Source organism: Pseudorca crassidens, chromosome 15, assembly GCF_039906515.1.
Source record: "Pseudorca crassidens isolate mPseCra1 chromosome 15, mPseCra1.hap1, whole genome shotgun sequence".
NCBI lineage: Eukaryota > Metazoa > Chordata > Mammalia > Artiodactyla > Delphinidae > Pseudorca > Pseudorca crassidens.
This window is the reverse complement of record NC_090310.1, coordinates 39,822,917-39,842,535: the sequence shown is the minus strand read 5'-3', so window position 1 is coordinate 39,842,535 and position 19,619 is coordinate 39,822,917. Positions and strand designations below refer to the sequence as shown.

General features: G+C 50.1%; 1 protein-coding gene across 2 annotated transcripts in view; it reads left to right on the top strand.

Annotated features, from left to right (window-relative positions):
* Window positions 1-2,094: 2,094 nt before the first annotated feature.
* Window positions 2,095-19,619, top strand: part of RRBP1 (ribosome binding protein 1) — a 58,823-nt gene continuing 41,298 nt past the window's right edge. For both annotated transcript variants that reach the window (XM_067707302.1, XM_067707301.1), the window contains exon 1: window positions 2,095-2,222. The gene's annotated coding sequence lies outside the window, so the exon portion shown is untranslated. The remainder of the gene's footprint in view (window positions 2,223-19,619) is intronic.

The following is a 19,619-nucleotide window of genomic DNA, read 5'->3' as shown; positions in this document are numbered from 1 at the left end:
CTTCTGGGAAAACCAGTGTGAATAAGATGAAGGAGGTCTGTGCCCACAGCAAGGCCTCTGAGGGCAGTTGGGTCTTTACGGGGTCTGAGTATCAGTCTAGGCTGCTTGCCCAGCTTGTAGTGATTTCCGGGCACTCGACAGACACCAATGAATGGATGGATGGGTGGATGGATGGGTGGATGGATGGGTGGATGGGTGGATGGGTGGATGGGTGGATGGGTGGATGGGTGGGTGGATGGATGGATGGGTGGATGGGTGGATGGGTGGATGGGTGGATGGGTGGATGGATGGATGGATGGGTGGATGGATGGGTGGATGGATGGATGGGTGGATGGGTGGATGGGTGGATGGATGGGTGGGTGGATGGGTGGATAGATGGGTGGATGGATGGGTAGATGGGTAGGTAGGATGGATGGGTGGATGGGTTGATGGGTGGATGGGTGGATGGATGGGTGGATGGATGGGTGGATGGAAGAATGACTCTCCAAAACCCAGAGAGGGGAGCGATTGTCCTAAAAGGGTACATCCATGTTCAGAGAGGCTAACTGGTTTACCCACGGTCAATTAGAACTAGTTGGTAGCATATGCCAGCAAGAAGCTGGGATTCTTGACTTTTACGTCAAGCCGGGGCTCACCACTGGAAAAAGACTGAGTGTGGAAAGCTAATCCAGGTTAATTCCCGCGGATTAATCATTAATATGCTAGGGAACTGCTGAGATTAAAAATATGAATGAACAGTTTAATTTCAACCCAGCCCCTCTTTATTCCCTCATGATGGCTTGTATTTTCACATCTAACAACTCATATGGTACCAGTGACAAAGAGGGAGGGAGTATGTGAGACTGTCCAAGAAACAGCTATTAGGAACAGGATTCTGCAGCCACGGGGGTGGGGGAAGTGGTACAGGGCAGATCAGCCTGCAGCAGCCCTTTTGGCCTCCCAGAAACCTTAATTTCAAAGAAACTGGCTTTGACTCAAGTTCAAAGAGTTAGTTTTAAGAGACACTGATATAATGGTTAGAAACCAGGCCTAAAATTATCTTAATTGAGACTTATTTGGTTATGAAGAGAGAGTACTGGGTTATATGGGGGCGGGGGTAGGGGTCGGGAAGTCCTGTCATGAAGCACCGTTTACTCAGTTTTCTGGAAAGTGGGTGAGTTTATGTGCGTCAGACCCTCTCACCCTCCCCATTGCAGAGTAAAATGCCGGAAGGTCAACTGCAGTCATTGCCCTGCTGCCAGTTGAGGTTTGGACGGTGCCTCAGTTGTAACCTCCCTAAAAATGGGTGTAAATGACGTCCACCCTCCATTCCTCCTGCACCGTCTGGACTTTCCGCCCCAGTTTACTCAAGAAAATTCTTTCTGGTGCTGATTGCAATCTCTTTGAAGATAGTGACGTGCCCTCTCTGAACTGACCCCCAGCATAACTTGTCCTCACATCTAGGGCCCGGAGGGGGCGCTGCTGCAGGGGAAGTCAGTTGGTTTTAAACGAAGCATTTCTCCCTACTGTTCGCATGTTGCGCAACCCTGCTCAGGGTGACACCCACCGCCATCTCAGCCCGGAGGGGCCAGGGGCGCAGGCGCGGCGCTGCTGGGATTCGAACCTTCGCGGCCCGCCGGGCCACAGCCTTCCCGGAATCAGCGCCAGCAAGCAGGGTCGCTGGCCCGGGGTGGGCGGGGCCGGCCGGCGCCCCCTCCCCCGTTCGGCCGCGCGTTCCGGGCCCGCCCCGCCCCCGCGCTGGGCCGAGCGCCGCGCCGCGCGGCTCCGCCCCTCACAGGCCCCGCCCCCGAGGCTCCCCGCAGCTCCTCCCCTCTCCCATTGGCCGAAGCGGAGACCCGCCTCTCCGCCCAATGGCCGCCGCCGCGGCTCGGCCGCCCGCGCTCTGACTGGTCAGCGGCCGGCGGAGTGGCGGGGCACGGGCCAATGGGGAGAGGCGGCTCGATGAATGGCTGGCCCGGGTGGGGAAGGCAGGAGGCGGCGATCCCGGCGGAGGGGGCCGTTTGCCAGCTCCGAGGCAGAAAGTGCCACGACTCCACACGCGCGCACGCAGCCAGCGAGCAGCCGGAGCGGACGGCGGACGGGGCGGGTGGCGTCGGGGTCGCGGCGCCTGCAGTTGCTCGGGGGCAGCTTCTCGGCGGAGGCTCGGCCGGCTCCTCTCTCCCGGTTCCGCGGCGGCGGCGGCTCCTGCCCTCTCGCTCTCCCTCCCGCGTCTCCGGCTGCAGGTAAGAAACTTGGCCGGGCCCTGCAGCGGCGGTGGCGGCGCGCGGGCCGGGCCGTCGGGGCGCCGGGGCCGGGCCGGGCGGGCCGCGCCGGGAGTGACACGTCTCCCTGGTGGCCCCTCCCCCGGCGGCGCCCCCGGCCGTCGCCGCGGCGGCGGACCCTAGGGGTCCGGGCGGGCCCTGGGGGCGTGTGCCGGGCCGAACCCGGTGCAGGGGCGTTGGCCGAGCGTGCCCGAGGTGTGGACCCCACGCCCTCGCCGTCTGCGGGACCTGCGGCGGCCCCGCGGCGCGACGTGGCCGCCCCCCCCCCACTTCTCTCTGTCCTTCCCAGCCGGGCCGTCGGGCCGGCCGGCGCGCTCCGAAGTTGGGCGAAGAAAGTTGGCGGCGGGGCGGGGCGGCGCACAGCTGGCGGAGGAAGGGGTTAAGCTTCGGGAAGCGGCTGGATGACGTTGCCGGGCTGGAGTCCGGGCTGGGGGGGTGGGGGCGGGCGGAAGGCGGCTGGGGCCGGCGGGGGAGGGGGCGGGACTGAATGGGGGCCCGAGCCGAGCGCGCCCGCCTCGGGCTGCGGCTGGGGGCGCGGCGGGGCCGGGCGGCGCCGACGGGGCGGGCCGGGCTCGGGGCCGCGGGGCCCGCCGTGCGGAGACCCGGACCGTCCGGGTCCGGACGCCCGGCGGCCGCGGTGGCAACTTCCCGGAGTGCGGGAGGCGGCTCCCTGCTCCCCCTGGCGGCGGGGCCGGGGGCGCTGTTTGCCCGGCCGGCCGCGCGGACCCGGTGCGAGGGCGCCCGGCGGGGGGACGATGAATGGGCCGGCGGTGCCAGGCCCGGCGGAAGTGGCACCTCCGGCCCGGCCGTCAAGCGCGCTGGCACCCCGCCTGGCTCCCGCCCCGGGTCCCGGGCTCCCGGCCTGGCGCCGGGCAGGGGAGGGCGGGCTGGGGTCCGCGCTTCCCGGGCAGCATCTGGGAAGCCTCGGGGAACCCTCCCCACATTGCAGATCACAAACGGTAGCTCGGGTGGTGTCATGGCTAAGGGGTGGGCTTCCGAAAGCCGGCACCGTGGGGAGTCGGCCAGGCTGTTTCACTCCGGGGTCCGCTTCCACGTCGGAACAGCCGGGCTGCCGGAGAGAGAACCGTGAAGACCCAGCACGTGTAGGGAGTAGTCCACAGGTGTTGACTGTTACTGTTTTTGCATGAGTTTCTAGGGTGTTCGGGCCGGGAGGGTGGTGGGGTCTGGGTTTGGCTCTGGCCCACCCGCTGCGGACGCAGCCTTGCCACGTCCTGTCGTCTGGATCCCACCCCTGCCACGCTGCAGACCCTTTGCTCAGGTTGCTTAACCTCTCTGAACCCGGGTTTCCTTATCTGTAGCCTGGAGATAGAACCACCCACTCACTGTAGGGTCGGGCAGCCTCCCAGGTAAGTGCTGGGAAACCCTGGGACCTTGTGCCAGCAGAAGGAAGTTTGGCAATAACTCCTGGAGGTCGGAGGTCAGCAGAGTCTAGGAAGCATCTAGAAAATGAAACTTTGCAGGCTCTTGGGAGCCTCGCGGGTCACTGTTTGCCTGGTGTGCTGGAACCTTCAGAGCGGGGGCGTTTGTGTGGCGTTTTCTGGACTTTGGGGAGGAGGTCTCTTCAGAGCTTTGGCTGTTCCCGCGGGGCTGGGAAGCACTCTGCCTCCCCCTACGCTTTCCTCTGTGCTTGGCTGTCCTGACTTCCCCCTGATCCAACCCCAGAGAAGGCTCTGTGATCCTGCAGCGGGCTGTGGTGACGTCTCTGTTCCTTTATGAACTCTCCAAAGGTCAGGCCCACTGTGGGCTGCCAACTTGTTTTCCTTCCAGAAAGAAGCTTCCGGTTCTGAGGGCCTGGAGATGCCACTTCCCTCTCTGATGAAGCGAAGGAGGAAAGCTGGAGGCAGGAGGTGGAGCAGGGCTTGCACGTTCAGGGCTTCTGGACCCGTTGAGCTGCAGGGTGGCGGGGTGGGTGGCCAGATAGGGAGAGAAAGGTGTCTCGGGGACTGGAAACAGCCGCCAGGGAGTCGAGCCGCAGGCACTGTGCTGGATCAGAACTCTTCACTTTCACAGTTAGGAGTTGGCCTCTGAACATCTCTACAGAGATTAAGAAGTTAGTTTGGTACCTTGGTGCATGAATAGTTTTTGGTGATGGGAGAATTTTAAATAAATCCCAAGCCACTGAGTCACATTTGAGCAATTATGCTCTTTGCTGAAACGAGCCCTAAGTCAGTAGGCTGTAGTGATGATACAGCACCAAATTCCATGTAAGTGGCTGAATGCAAACCATTTGATTGGCATCCTGGTTTATTATGTAGCAGGGACGCCTTTTAAAAATGTCAGGACCCCAGACTTTTCTTACTTGTTCTTTTATTCCAAGGAGTTTTAACGAGGAGGTGAGTGACGTATAGGCAAGGAGTCAACCATTCTTTTCGAGAATCCAGATTTTTCTGTGCTAAAATCTTGTTTTGGGAGAAAAAATATGGTCAGTGAGAATGATGACGGTGGAGACACTGCTGTCCATCTGTACGTTCTGGCCCGGCGATGGTTAAGGCCTGGCCCGTAACACAATAATTGCGGATGAAATGAGGTAGACCAACACACATGTTAAATTTTCTCCAGCTATCTCATTGGACAGCCGAAGCTCAGCCCAACTTGATTTTTAAGGTTTACTGTTTAGAGTCAGATTCACGGCTTTGGTGTACATCTCGGCCTCACAGCAGCCAGTTTCCATAGCGTAGATGTGGTTGTTCCCATCCTGTGGATGAGAACGTGGAGGCCCAGCAGGTCAGTTCCTGTTGCCCAGCTGCTGGGTGATGTGGGCACGGCCTTCTGAATGTTCACCGACACCTACAGGCCGTATAATTCCATACTCGTTGGGACAGTAAGTACCCCAGGAAGCACCTGGAATTGGAAGATGGAAACGAAGGCGGGGATTCAGTGTGGGATGTGGCAGTACCAAGACAGGGCTTTCATTTCATGTCTTTGTCAAGCTTCTCCTGTGTGCCAGGCCTTCAGACACCACAAACGAACCTCGTTCGTGTCCGAAGACGCTCCATCTAGAACTGTGTTGTCCAGTACGGTAGCCACACGGAGGTATTTCAACTTAATTAAAGTTAAATAAAATTAAATTAGTGGCTGTTCATGCGCTTCCACCTAATAAGATGTCACCTTTAGAAAGCAGTTCTTCCTGACCCTTGGTGTGCATTATAAACTGCATGTTAAGGGAAAGAAGGCAGGGGAGCAGGGGCGTAGCACAGACAGTGGTCCTGCCCTGGAGAGCTTCTTACCTAACACCAAGGGCATCAAAGTGGTCAAATGTAACAGACACGGAAGATAGGTATTGGGCAGAAAACATATGGCTTGTAGGGAAAGTAAATATTTAATTCTAAGTGAGAGAGCCTGGGCAAGAGGGCCACTTAGCATTATGGAAAATTAACCTGGGGACTTCCTAGGAGGCTGTTTTCTTAGGCACACAAGTTCTGATGAGTCTCCTGAAACAGGCAGGCCGACTCCCACGACTGGAGGCCAGACACATGTAGCGTGTTTCCTTTAAGAGCTGTAAATGACATGCATCTCCCACATGCCTAGCAACGCAGGGCAACTTTAATTTATAAAGAAAGTTCTGTAATTTCTACGTTGGATTATTTTGGCAAGGCTGGAACAGCTGCCGGTCTCCTAACCTTACACGGTCCAGGGTGCAGGCATTTTCCTGTTTGGCGGACAGCAGTTGCTTCCTGGCTCTTTGCAGGGCTTTGTTATATTCCATAGAACTTTGAAAGGATCACTGGATAGTATTTGGGGAGAATTTCTGAATTCTTGGCTTTACTAGTGGCCTCATCTTAGTACATTGTGTAGAGTAACGTCAAACCAGTTAACAGCCCAGAGTGATAGACAGCTACTTTCTTGTTGGTCAGACAGGAGGCCCCTAAGGTTGTGGCGGAAGTGATCAGCTATTTATAGTGATAGTGAATACCATCTGCTGGCTCCAGAGTTGGAATAGAAGACCATCTTAGACCCAAAGCTCTAATTCTGTGCCCTGGCCCTGGTTGAGGTGTGAGTGAACCAGGTGTGTTTCAGGCTGTCTTGAGACTGGTTCCCAGCTGGAGCCCTGCATGGATGGAACTTGGCTGGCACGTGAGGTTTGTTCAGGCCCGGTTGCTAAACAACTGAGCCACCTTTTAAAATTGGAGAAGTTGTTGTTGTTAAAATCTAGATTTGGGGGTTCTCTTGGGGAAAGTGGGAATTTCTGGGCACACCAGTTCTGCTTTCTCAGGTGGCAGCCGTGGACTGTGGTTGTCTTCCCCAGGCAGGGGCTGTGCTCTCCTCCCAGCCTCGCTCACAGTACGTGCTTGGGTGCCAGTGGTCCCCGAGGGACACTGTCTACTCCAGCGTCTGGGAGCAAAGAGGAGCTGGAGGGCGTCCGCATGTGACCTGCGTAGTCACCGGCGTCCCCCACTGGCTGCAGCTTGGGGCAGCGGGGGGAGCAGTGGTCTGGGTTCTAGTCCCCAGAGTAAGTGGTGTGACCTTGGATGTGACTGTTCTCGTCCCTTGGCTTCAGTTTCCTCCTCGTGTAATATGAAACCAGGCCAGTTGGCTCCATCTTTCAGGCCACACATCGTGCTTTATCCTTCACTCCATGCCTTCTCACACTTGTATCCTTTACGACGGCAAACGTGTCAGCTCCGTCCACTCTCACTGCATCCCCTGGTGCCAGCCTGGTGCAGACCCCTCATCCCCCGGGTTATTTCACTAGGTCTGAAGTGGTCTGCCTGCTTTTGCCCTCACCCCCTGCCTTCTGGTCTGTTCCCAGAGCAGATCGTGCCACCCTGTGTTCAGGACCCTCCTTGGCCAGAGTCTGTCCAGTGGCCTCCAAGGCCCCACTTTTCCCTCAGGCTTCACTGCTGCCACCCCCACCCCCTGCTCTGTTTCCCGGGCAGGCCCTTCTGCCGCAGGGCCTTTGCACATGCTCTTGCTCTCCCTGGGGAGCTTTTTCCCAGACGGCCATGTGGCTTTGCTCCCCCACCATCCTCAGGTCTGTGCATTGTGACCTCCCTGACCACCCTATTTAAAGTGACAGGCCCGGTGACCCCAGTCCCACTTCTCTGCATGGCTTTGTTTTCATTATCACCACCTGATGTGTCACATATGTGACTGACTTTGTCATTTCTGACACTGGATTGTAAGCTCTCCCAGTGCAGGGTTGTGGCTGCCCTGTTTCCCCGAGGTGTCCCTAGTGTCTGGACAGTGGCACACAGTAGGTGCCCATCCTTGCCGAGCTAACAGGTGATTTTCTAGTGCCTGTGTTCTGTGAGTACATTATCATTTAGCCTCAAGTAGCCTGGATTCCTAGAGCATCAAATATAAACACAAAAAACATATTCCAAAGCCAAGTGACTTTGGGATTCCCCCCCAGCCAGGCTCCAGTTGGGAGACTGACCGTTACACTCATGGCGGTGCTGCCACATGTGGCCCATCCTGCTCCGCCAGCAGAAGCCAATGCTCTGAAGTGACCCTTGGCAGAAGGCTTGGGCGTTCGCTCTCTCCCAGGTGCCCTGCACCTGCAGGCCGGTTAGATTGGTCTCAGCGCTGCCTGTTCTCCGCTGTCCGTCACCCACGCGGGGGCCTCACCAGACCGGGCCCTTCCCAGGTGCCTGCGCTGGTTCCAGGAGGAGAATTCGCAGTGAGCATCCTTTATTTCCCGGCGGAGCTGATGAGCTAGATGGGTTTGCAGAGCAGCCGAGCGTATCAGTGACGACGCCCTCACCAGGAAACAAAACGTTATTTTTGGTTTGAACAGTGCACTGCCTCTGAAAAGAGGTGGGTTTTGTGTTTCGTGAGCAAGAGTGCTCCTTCGTGGTAGGAGGGGAAATTCTTTTCCGGTAGTTGGCATTCCATTCTCCCTTCTTTTAGTCAGACTTTGTTGGACTGAGAGGGCTGGATGAGGTGAACCTCCCGCCTCCCAGATGGCGTTTCCTCGAGGACCGGGCGTGGACGCTGGGCAGGTGTGGGATACTGGAGACAGGCGGGCTGGCTGATCGCAGCCCCTTCCAGGCCGAGCCCACATCCCTCGTTGTCTCCTCTCTGCCTGCCTTTGCTTTTAGGCAAAGAAATGGAAAAGTAGATCATAGATTCCTGGCCCCTCCTGACGGGAGGATCTGGCCTACGCACTTCACGCAGAACCGTGAGAGACCGGGTTCTGGCCCTCAGCCCAGGCAGTATGTTCTATTGGAACTTTTCATTCAGTGGTTAAAATGTACAACTCAGCTGTAGCAAAACGATTTCCTTTTTAATTAAGGCTCATCCTGCATAGGAATTAGATGCAACTTTATTTCTGTTGAACACGTTTTCATTTCTTGGTGAGTTCTAGATCATCGTAGTTGGGGAATTCCGTAGTAACTGCGGTGACTCGGGGAAGGGGTCAGTGCGCAAGAGTGAGCGGTGACGACACCGTCAACAGCGGCCTCGTTAGTGACATGTCGTTAGGGGCGTGGACGGGGCTTTAGCCACGGCCGAGCTGGCCACTGCAGCCTGTGTTGTTGCCTCCAACCTCAGAGGGAAGCCCTGAGGTTTGTTCTGAACAGTCTGGTTTTGGAAGCCGCAGGGACAGTGAGGTCTGTGGGGCTTGGAGGTGGGAGGCGGTGCCCACTGTGACCTTGGTCCCCACTTCCCCTCTCTTGGGAGCTGCGTAGTGAGCGCATATGAGGGGCCTGGGGGTGGCAGGAGTGTATGTGCCGTGACAGACCCGCCTGGCATCAGAGATGCTCCTCCTTTGAGAGCTGTGTGGATGCATTTTCCTACCAAAGTTGGCATGTGTGTATATACATATTTGAACTCTTCACTAAAGTAGAACAAATACAGAAAAATGCGCTGTCCCGCCTGCAGCTCACGGAGCGGCGCCCCACGTGGCCAGCCAGACAAGAAGCATTGTCCCCCAGCAGCTCATTTCGTGCCCCTCGGGTTGCTGCCCGTGCCCGGGGGTAACCACACCCCTGACCTGTAGCTCACAGGTCCCTCGCGCCTGTGCGTGGACTCGGGGCAAGTGGACACACGGCCTGTGCTCATCGTGGCCTCCCATTCGACGTTATGTGTGAGCATGAGGTCCATCCGTGGTCTTGGGCTATTGTAGTTCATCCCCCTATTGTACATACTCTGCACATCACTGTGCAGGGGCGCTTGGATAGTTTCCACTTTCGGGCTTCTGTTTTGATGTACTCTAAATTACACGATACTGTAGAATGCAGTCTTGCCCCTGACTTTGGCGACCCCGTGTCCACTTTTCCACGGGGTCTGTTCCCAGGGGTGGGGCTGCAGCAACGGGAGGCATATGCTCAGCTGTGGACAACAGTGCGGACTCCCCAGAGCGCTGGTCCTCATTTGTACTCCCACCAGCAGCCTAGGATCTTGGAACATGACTTCAACAAGGAACCAGGGTGAAGTTGAGTTACCACTGCTACTGATAAGAAGCACCCCCTCGTGCTGCCCTCCCCATGTCCTGGAGATGGTTCATCAAAGAGGAGCCTTTGCATAGGGCTTGCGGAAAAGGGTCAGGTTTTACTGCCGGTGAGCAGATGCTGTCCAAGCAGAAAGGCAACCCCTCGCAGTACATGAGGGAGGGCTCACAGAGCTTTGATCTGCGGGGAGATTCTTCATCAGACCCCCCCACCTCACCCCGGTTCCAACAAGGTAGATGTAGTGACTGTTGGAGTGTTAAGTGGATTTCTTCAAAACAAAGGAGCCGGCCGTTGGGTACCAGAGGTCACTCCGCCTGAGCCTCTGCCCACCTGCTGGGACTCTGCGCAGAGCCCAGGGCCGGGAGGCAAGGGCACTGGGCAGGCTCCCCTCCTCCTGGGACAGATGTGCATCCAGGCTTGGATCTGGGAGTCACCCTACCCAACAGCCCTCCTGTCACATCGCAGGGATGACCTCTTTCCTTTTAAGAGCTTGCCTGGCTGGGGTTTGGTTTGGCCACGAGTGGCAGCAGTGCCAAATGTCAGTAGCTTGAAGAAGTAAGGGCGGGCTGTGTTCCGGTGACAGGGTGGACTGGTGGGCTGGACCAGTCTTCTCACTCGGGTGGGGCAAGTGCTACAGAACAGATGAAAACAACACCTGTGGAAAGCACTGAATGGCTTGGAAGATCCTGAGGAAGGTAGTGAGGAGACCAGAGTCTCAGTGCAAAGAATAACCCTGGATGGTGAGCACAGTCCTGAGGGCGTTCGGTGAACTGGGCAAACTGTGAGTTCCGATGGCACCTCTGGGCGCAGGGGGCAGAGACCAAGGTGGGCAGGATGATGGAAGCTGTGCCCACCGAGGACTCTTGCACCTCCAGGGTGAAGGTGAGTCAGAAGTAAGCCCATCCCCTCCTGAGATGTTGTCCTTCGTGCAGATCCTGTGACCTCAGTGGTAGGACATTTTCCAGCCAATTCTGATTCTTTGTAGAGTGCCCCACAGCCGGTCCACAAGCGAGCAGGTCTTTGAAGGACTGCGCCTTTATCCTCGGCTCAAGGCAAACGAGCATCCCTGGTTGAGAATAACCAAACACAGAACGCCAGGCGTTCAGTGAATGAGGACCAGCAGGAGCTCTGTGAAAACAGAGACAGTGAGTGGTTGACACAGTGTTTAAAAGCACTTCTTACTCTGCTTAAAGTAATGGACAAGGTGGAAAATACCTACAAAGAAAGGAAACTGTTAAGTGACCTAACACATTTGATAAAGGAATCAGGTGCAGTTTCTAGCCATGGGCAGCTCAACCACTATAGTTAAAAACCCAACAGATTGAAGTGTGTGATTGAACTGGAAGATAGAGCAGAATGTACAGGTTTCACTTTAGAACAAAATAGGACTTGTAAGTAACTTGTAAGACCAACTGAGAATCAGGGAGAAGAGGTGGTGTGCCAGAGCCCGTGTTGGACGAAATAATGACTGAGAATTGTACAGAATGGAGAAGACACCCATCCAAACAAGGGAAAAACACCCACATGTAGAAAGTGTAGTGATACAGCAACCAAAGGAAAAGATTCCAGAGTGAGGGTGAAATAAAGGTAACTTTTAAGGCAAAAACCAAGACCGTTAATTAGTGACATCTTGGCTAAAGGAAACTCTCCAGGATGTTCTTGGAAGGAAAATAGTGCCAAACGGAAAGAAGAATGAAGAAGGTGGGAACATTTGGGCAACTCTAAACAAATGTGAAATAATAATAATAATGTTGGGAGGGGCACTGGGAAAAGGATATGGTTAATAACACCTAAGTTAGGGGGGTGTTAGAATTAGCGGAGGGAGTAAAGTTTTGTTTAATTTTGAACTTTGTGAACCTCACATATTATTGTGTTTTAAAGGTTGTCACTAAAGAATAGAAACTGTATTCTGCAATAGTAGAGGGGAAGAAATGGAGTGATTTAAAAACAATCCAAAAAGAGATAAGAAAGGAGACAAAAAGAACTCCAGGACTGGTGGGGAAATAACACAAAATAAGATTATAGAGTTAAACTCAACTATATCAGCATTTAAAATGTAAATTGGGGACTTCCCTGGTGGCGCAGTGGTTAAGAATCCATGCTCCCAATGCAGGGGGCCCGGGTTCAATCCCTGGTCAGGGAACTAGATCCCACATACATGCTGCAACTAAGAGTTCGCAGGCCGCAACTAAGGATCCCACCTGCCGCAACTAAGACCCGGTGCAACCAAATAAATTAAAAAAAGAAAAAAAATTTTTTTTTTAATTGTAAATTGACTAAATACTCCAGTTAAAACATAAAGATATCTTACTGGATTTTAAAAATCCAACTCTTGTTTACAAGAGACGGTGAAAATGAAAGAATATATAAAACAAAAATTGACAGAACTACAGGAAATGGTCAAATCTATAAGCATAGTAGAGAATTTTACAATATCCTCTCAGTAATTGACAGCTAAGCAGACAAAAAATCACTAAGGATTAGAACTTTGAACAAAATTAGGAATGTGATCTATGACTCTATATAAATAAAACAAAACACTGTAGCCAGCTAATACCTATTTGACTTCAGAATTTTCAAAGATTGGCTGTATCCAGGGCCTTAAAGTCAATCTCAACAAATGAAAGGATTGAAATTATGTAGAGCAGGTAGTCCGACCAGAGGTCAGTTAAACTAGAAATATGAATAAAAAGATAAATAGAGAATCTCCATGTATGTGTATATTAAAATAAAACACTTCTAGCATGTATTTGTAGGTCAAAAAAAGAAGGAAAATAGAAAATATTTTGAAATGAATGATGAAGATACTACACATCAAAACTTGTAGGATGTAGCTAAAATATTTATAGGGAAATTGATAACTTTAAATACACATATTAAGAAAGAAGATGAAAATTAATGAGCTAAGTAAGCATCTGTCTCCAGAAGTAACAAAGTCAAAATAAACCACTCAGAAGGAAGTGACAATGAGAAGGGATTAACGAAACAGAAAACAAGTAAATATACAGTGGAGAAGTTCATTCTTACAAAAGATGAATAATGTTGACAAATATCAAGCAAAATTGGTCAAGAAAAAGGCACAAATAACATCAAGAGTGTAAAATGGGACTTCACTACAGATGTGGTGACGTTAAAAAGATGAGTGGTTATCATGAACAACTTGTGCTAATAAATAAAAGCAAAGCAGTGTCATAGGTGTTTATTAACCACCAGAGGAGGGGGCTCTACCACACATTGTTTGTATAAGCCGCCTTTTTTCATCTCAACATGGTGATAATTTTGCAAGTTTTAACAACAGTGAATTTCTGGGAACATATAACTTAACAACACTAAGCTAAGAAGAGAACCAAGAACCTGATGAAGGCACACCTGCAGGAAAGTCTACAGCAAACATTGCACTGCATAGCAAGACGCCCAGAAGTTTTGCTTTGAGATCAGGAAGAACAGGCTGCCAGCTGACACGCCTTCTCTTGAGCACGGTGTTGGCCGTCCTGCCCTGTGCAGAAATTCAAGAGAAGTGAAGCGGAGGATAGAAAGATTGGGAAGAAAGTAGTAGAATTACTACTAGTAGAAAGTTAGTAGAATTAGGCAAGGTTGCTGTGGGTTGGGGGGGAAAACCCTACAGAAATCAATTACATGTCAGTATTACCAGCAACAAACAGAAAATGAAACTTAAGAGAGACCCCATCTGCAATAGTGTAAAAGCCGAAAAACCAAGAAGAAAATAACTCTTTCCCAAAGCGTGTGAGACCCCACAGTGTGTGTTCTCTTCCTCCGCCAGGATGCCTGTGCTTTTCTGTTTCAAGGTGGTTCTCATAACCCTGTGACTGTGTAAATGAGTGGCCCCTGCCTGATTGGTATTTAGTGGAGCCTACACAGACGCTTGGAGCGTGGATGTGCCCAGGTTTGATTGGACACGGTGGGGAGACCACTGATCCTGCTTCCTGGGAGCTTCGTGTCCACTGCAGGAAGAACTCTGCACATCTGAACTGCTCGTGGGCGATTTGAGGACTCAGGACTCCTGACCCCTACCTCAGGGGCGTGTAGTGAGCCCTGTAGGCTCCTCGTAAGTGCTCAGAAGATTTAGGTCCATTCAAGTACCTACTTTTCCAAAGACTGTTATATTGGAGAAACACAAAAGCATGTCAATGCTTTGTTTTTTTTCCTTAGCAAAGAAATTGAATCTGAAGTGGCCGGTGAAAAAGCCAAGGCTGAGAATAGAATACATTTCTATTTTTAGTGTTTTATCTTTCTTTAAAATGAATAGCATTGTTTCTTTGAAGTAGGAAGTCAGTTATTTCCATCCTCTTAAAACATGAAATAAATTATTTCCGAATACTATATCTTTTAGTTACAAGATTTTCTCTTAGTTTTAGGTTAAAAAAAAAAAAAAGAAAAGAAAAAGAAAGAAGAATTAGAGGTCACACTTAAAATTTTAGATGAGATGACCTGAAAACTCTCTTCTCTATAAACATTTAGAAATGTTAGATGGAGCTAATAAGCGTTCTCTAAAAAGCATAGCTGAGTTTACAAGGTAGTAAAAGAGATTACCGAATGCCATAAGACAAGGGCGGGGACTGTCTGGGTCCAGAGGTGAGCTGCCCCTGCAGTGTGGGTGTCGCGTAGTCCTCCGAAGTCTGGGTCTTGGGTCATTGGTTTTTATGTCCGGGTGGGAGCTGGGTGTGGGGAGTGGGAACCCAACTCACACTCCAATGTAAAACCTGCACTGAAGGGACAGACTAGTGGCCAGGGGAGATGGCATGGGAGCTTATCTGTTTTGTCCTGAGGCGGGGGAGGCAGAGTCTCCTGGGAATATTTAACAGGAGCTGCTGCATCTAAAAATGTGTCCCTACCTGCCGCCTTCTCTGAAGGCTTCGTTGAAGCAAAGATAAAATAGCTCTTTAGAGACAAGCCTGAAATTCAGCCCAGACAGGGTTGCAACTTAATAAATTCCTGCCAGAGTCACTGTCAGAGGTATAAAAGTAGGTAGTGGAAAACATTAATGGGAAAAAATAACACCAGGGAAAAAACAAGGCGAACTTGAAAAAAAATAGAATAACTCAAAGGACTGATTATAGAACTGGTTAGATTCAGCTGAAGAGACAATTGGCGAAGTGGAGCGTATGTCCGAGTGGTAGCACAGAGAGATTGAGGTCTAGTTAGGACTTCTACCACAAAGAAACAGGAGCAAGGAAATCTCCAGAGAACTGAGTGGCCAAGGGCTTTCCAGAACTGGTGAAAAACATGAGAAAGCACAGTGAGCCTAAGATAATAAAAATAAATAACACGTCTAAAGGCATTGGTAAAGGCTTGGAACCCCAAAGATGGAGCTTAAAAGCGAGGAGGTATTTTTAAAAGGTATTACAAAGGAATGACAGCTCAACAACATGTTTTTCCATAGTAAGCACACACCCTGCCACGGCTGCCAACCAAAAAAGCCAGAAGACAGATAAGATAATATCTTCAGAGTGGTGAGAGAAAATAACTGTCAGCACGGGACTGTGGACCCAGTTAATCCATTCATGCAGAGCGAGGGTGAAGGAAAGAAGTCCTTCCAGGGCTGTGAGGACTGCGGGTGTTTATCAAGAGGAGACTGTTGCTGAAGCAAGTAGTCGAGGACGTGCTTTGGGGAGACTCAAAAGAAGGCGTGAGGTGCACGAAGCAGTGGCCAGCAGCAGACTGGGAACCGTTTGGGTAATTTAACACGAGTGTCTGGAACTCCAAGCACCCGCAGGTCGCCCAAGTATGTGTGAGGGAGAAGTGGGTGGAGCACCAAGGCTCCTGGGAAGTGTCAGGTGTGTATGTTAGGAGAACGTAAGGGGAAAAGACATTTTAATTACAGTTTTTTTAAAATTTTTTATTTATTTATTTATTTATGGCTATGTTGGGCCTTCGTTTCTGTGCGAGGGCTCTCTCTAGTTGCGGCAAGTGGGGGCCACTCTTCATCGCAGTGCGTGGGCCTCTCACTGTTGTGGCCTCTCCTGTTGCAGAGCACAGGCTCCAGACGCGCAGGCTCAGTAGTTGTGGCTCACGGGCCTAGTTGCTCCGCGGCATGTGGGATCCTCCCAGACCAGGGCTCGAACCCGTGTCCCCTGCATTAGCAGGCAGATTCTCAACCACTGCGCCACCAGGGAAGCCCATTAATTACAGTTTTTTAAAAGAGCGCTTGCACACAGACACACACAAGAACAGAAGAGTAACTTTCAAACACAGAGGAAAAGATGTCCAGTGGAATGCAAATAAATAAATAAATAAAGGGGGAATAAGCAAAGAAAAAGTATTGTAAATAGGAGTAACAAAATAAGGGTATAAATGAGTCCAGATACGTAGGCAATCACAGTAGATGTTAGTGAACTAACCGTACCAGTTAAGAAAGCAAATTGCCATGCTGGTCTGACAATAAAATCCAGCTATATGCTGCTTTTAAGAGCTCCACTTAGAACATGTGAACCCAGAAAGGTTGCATGTGGAGAACAGAAAATGATTCTAGGCCAATATTAATCCCCCCAAAATTGGCATAACTTTTTTTTTTTAACTGCAGTATAATTGCCTTACAATGTTGTGTTAGTTTCTGCTGTACAACAAAGTGAATCAGCTATATATATATACATATATCCCCCCCATCCCATCCATCTAGGTCATCACAGAGCACCGAGCTGAGCTCCCTGTGCTATGCAGCAGGTTCCCACTAGCTGTCTATTTTACACATAGTAGTGTATTCAGACATACAATCAGAATGAAGTGGGAAAAAAAAGGATCATTATTAGGGATAAAGAGGATCACTTTAGGGGCTTCCCTGGTGACGCAGTGGTTGAGAGTCCACCTGCCGATGCAGGGGACACGGGTTCGTGCCCCGGTCCGGGAAGATCCCACATGCCGCGGAGCAGCTAGGCCCGTGAGCCACGGCCGCTGAGCCTGCGCGTCCGGAGCCTGTGCTCCGCAACAGGAGAGGCCACAGCAGTGAGAGGCCCACGTACCACCAAAAAAAAAAAAAAAAAAAATCACTTTATAATAAAGGAAAAAATAGTAGGCACTTTATCAGAAAGATGTAACAATTCTGATCTTATATTCACCTAATAGATGCCCTCCAAATAAAACACAAATCAACAGATTTCCAGGAGAAACTGATAAAGCCATGATCAGGGAGGTTCATGTCAAGAAGTTAGAACAGTATAAACCAATGGAAGTTGGAGGAAGGAATAATGAAAATTAATTATATAGATTGGATCACAAACCCAAAAGCTGGTTCTGGAATCATCATTGAAATTGAAATAGCAATTAAAAATCAGCTCTCTGCCAAAGGGAACCTTCATACACTGTTGGTGGGAATGTAAATTAGTGCAGCCACTGTGGAAAACAGAACAGTGTGGAGGTTCCTCAAAAAACTAAAAATAGAACTACAGTATGACCCAGCACTCCTACTCCTGAGTATATATCTGAAAAAAACAAAAACACTAATTCAGAAATATACATGCACCCCAGTGTTCATAGCAGCACTATTTATAATAGCCAAGACATGGAAACAACCTAAATGTCCATCGACAGATGAATGAATAAAAGATGTGATATATATATCGCATATATATTTATATATACGTATATGATGGAATACTACTCAGCCATAAAAAAAGAATGAAATTTTGCCGTTTGCGACAACATGGGTGAACCTAGAAGGTATTGTGCGAAGTGAAATAAGTCAGACAGAGAAAGAAAAATACCGTATGATGTCACTTATATGTGGAATCTAAAAAATACAACAAACTAGTGAATATAACAAAAAAGAAGCAGATTCACAGTATAGAGAACAAACTAGTGGTTGCCAGTGGGGAGAGGGAAGCGAGGAGGGGCGAGAGAGGGGTAGGAGATTAAGAGGCACAAACTATTAGATATAAAATAAGCTACAAGGGTCTATTGTACAACATGGGGAGTATAGCCAATATTTTATAATAACTATAAATGGAGTAGGTTTATACTTTAAAAACCTTTCAAAATTGTGAATCACTGTATTGTATACCTGTAACTTATATAATATACAGCAACTATACTTCAGTTAAAGAAAAATCAGCTCTCTACCCACTCTCCCCCCTCCAAGAACAGATCTCGAAAAACCAGATTCTGACAGTTTTACAGGCAAGTTCTTGTGAACCTACAAAGGATGGAGGAAAAGAGATTGTAGCTCATCTTACGGGACTGAAGTGACCTTGCTACCAAGACTGCGTAAGAACAGTCTGAGAATGAGCTCTGACTTGCCCCGCTTGACAGCACAGCCACCCGAATCCCACATAAAAATGTGAACAGACCAAATCTAGTGAGGGATTAGAAAAGAAAAGACCCACCGTCAAGAAGTGTTTACACCATCAGAACCACCTGTGAGTTAACATTAGAATATATTCTTTTAATTCAATCCAATTCAGATTAAATGTCAAGTGGTAAAGAGAAAGCATTTGCTAAAATACCCTATTAAAAAAGGAAAGGTAACTAGGAACATAAGATAGCTTAACCTGATCAAAGGTTTCTACCAAAAGCCTACAGTCAACACAGCATCTAACAGTGAAGGATCAGAAGTGGAGACCTGGCCGTGAGACCAGCGAGCCTGGAGCCGGCTCTGTGAGACGAGAGAGAAGCGATGGTGTGGATTAGAAAGCAAGAAATTACTCTTTTCACAGGTGATTTTTCTTGAAGAGGATCCACAAACTCCTGGATTTGATGAGAGTTTAGCTTAATATTTGGGTAAACGACACACACGCAAAAATGAATAACTTTGCTGGTTGTCTGTAGCTAGAAAAAGAAAAAGATACCTTTTTCTAGTACATTTAAAAATAGCAATAACCTTAACAACAACAAAAAAGATGTGTAAGACTTCTATAGAGAAGATCATAAAAGCTCCCTGCAAGTATAAAAGAACATTGAAATAAGTGGAGTGCTACACGCTCCATTCACCGACAGCTCCCATAGTATACAGCATCGGCTCTCCCCATGTTCACCTGTAAATTCAGTGTGTTTCAAATAAAAGTTCCAGTAGAATTTTTGGAAGGGATGCATAGACCAAAATGTAGTATTGACGCAGGGCGTAAATAACATTTAGGTGGAACAAAGTGTGAGTCCGGTGAGGAGGGATCCACGTGTACTGCAAACCAGATGGGACAGAGGAGGCTGTAAAAGTCGGGGGGTGGCGGGGATGGACCAGTCCGGAAGGGGCGCTGGGTAACTTAAGCCGTGGGGGAAGCTGACCCTGTTTCCTTTCCTATGCCAGAGTAGATCCCAGGTGATTAGAAACCCAGCTATGAAAAGTGTTCTGAAGTTTGTAGAAGGAAATAAACAGTGAAAGGACTTCTCTCCCAGTGGTTGGAACCTGGGTGGCTGAGAGTCAGGGGTGTAAGGGAGGTTTTCACTCGGTATCAACCCCTTTGTTCCTTTTGCGTTTTGACTCCTAGGAATGCGTTGCCTTTCTCCAACACAACTGAGTAATTATTTAGATTTAAAGGATAGCAACAGATTTTTCCTTAAAAAAAGAAAAAGGAAACAGGTTCTCTTTGACTCTGGGGTGGTAGCAATGAAACAAGAAAACACTGTGAAACAAAACAGTGAAACAATTTTTCAAACAAAATTGGTTGAAAAAGAAACCGCAGACTTGGATACAAATGGTTAATATCCAAATGTGTAAAGGGCACCTACAAATGAGGGAAAAAGACAACCCTTTAGAAAATGGGCCAAGGGTATGAGCAGACAACGTCGTGGAAGCAGCATGAAGGGCAGCTCACCATGGGAGGCACGTGGGGCCGCATCCGGGTGTGAGTGCAGGAGGAGATGGTGCGGGCCGCAGAGGGCGGAGCTCGCGGCACTGCCCTGGGGGAGCAGCCCTGGGCCCTGCGGTGTGTCCTAGAGGATGAAATGCTGCCACGTGATGCCCGCAGTGGTGTCTCACGCAGCCCTCACCGTAGCGGTG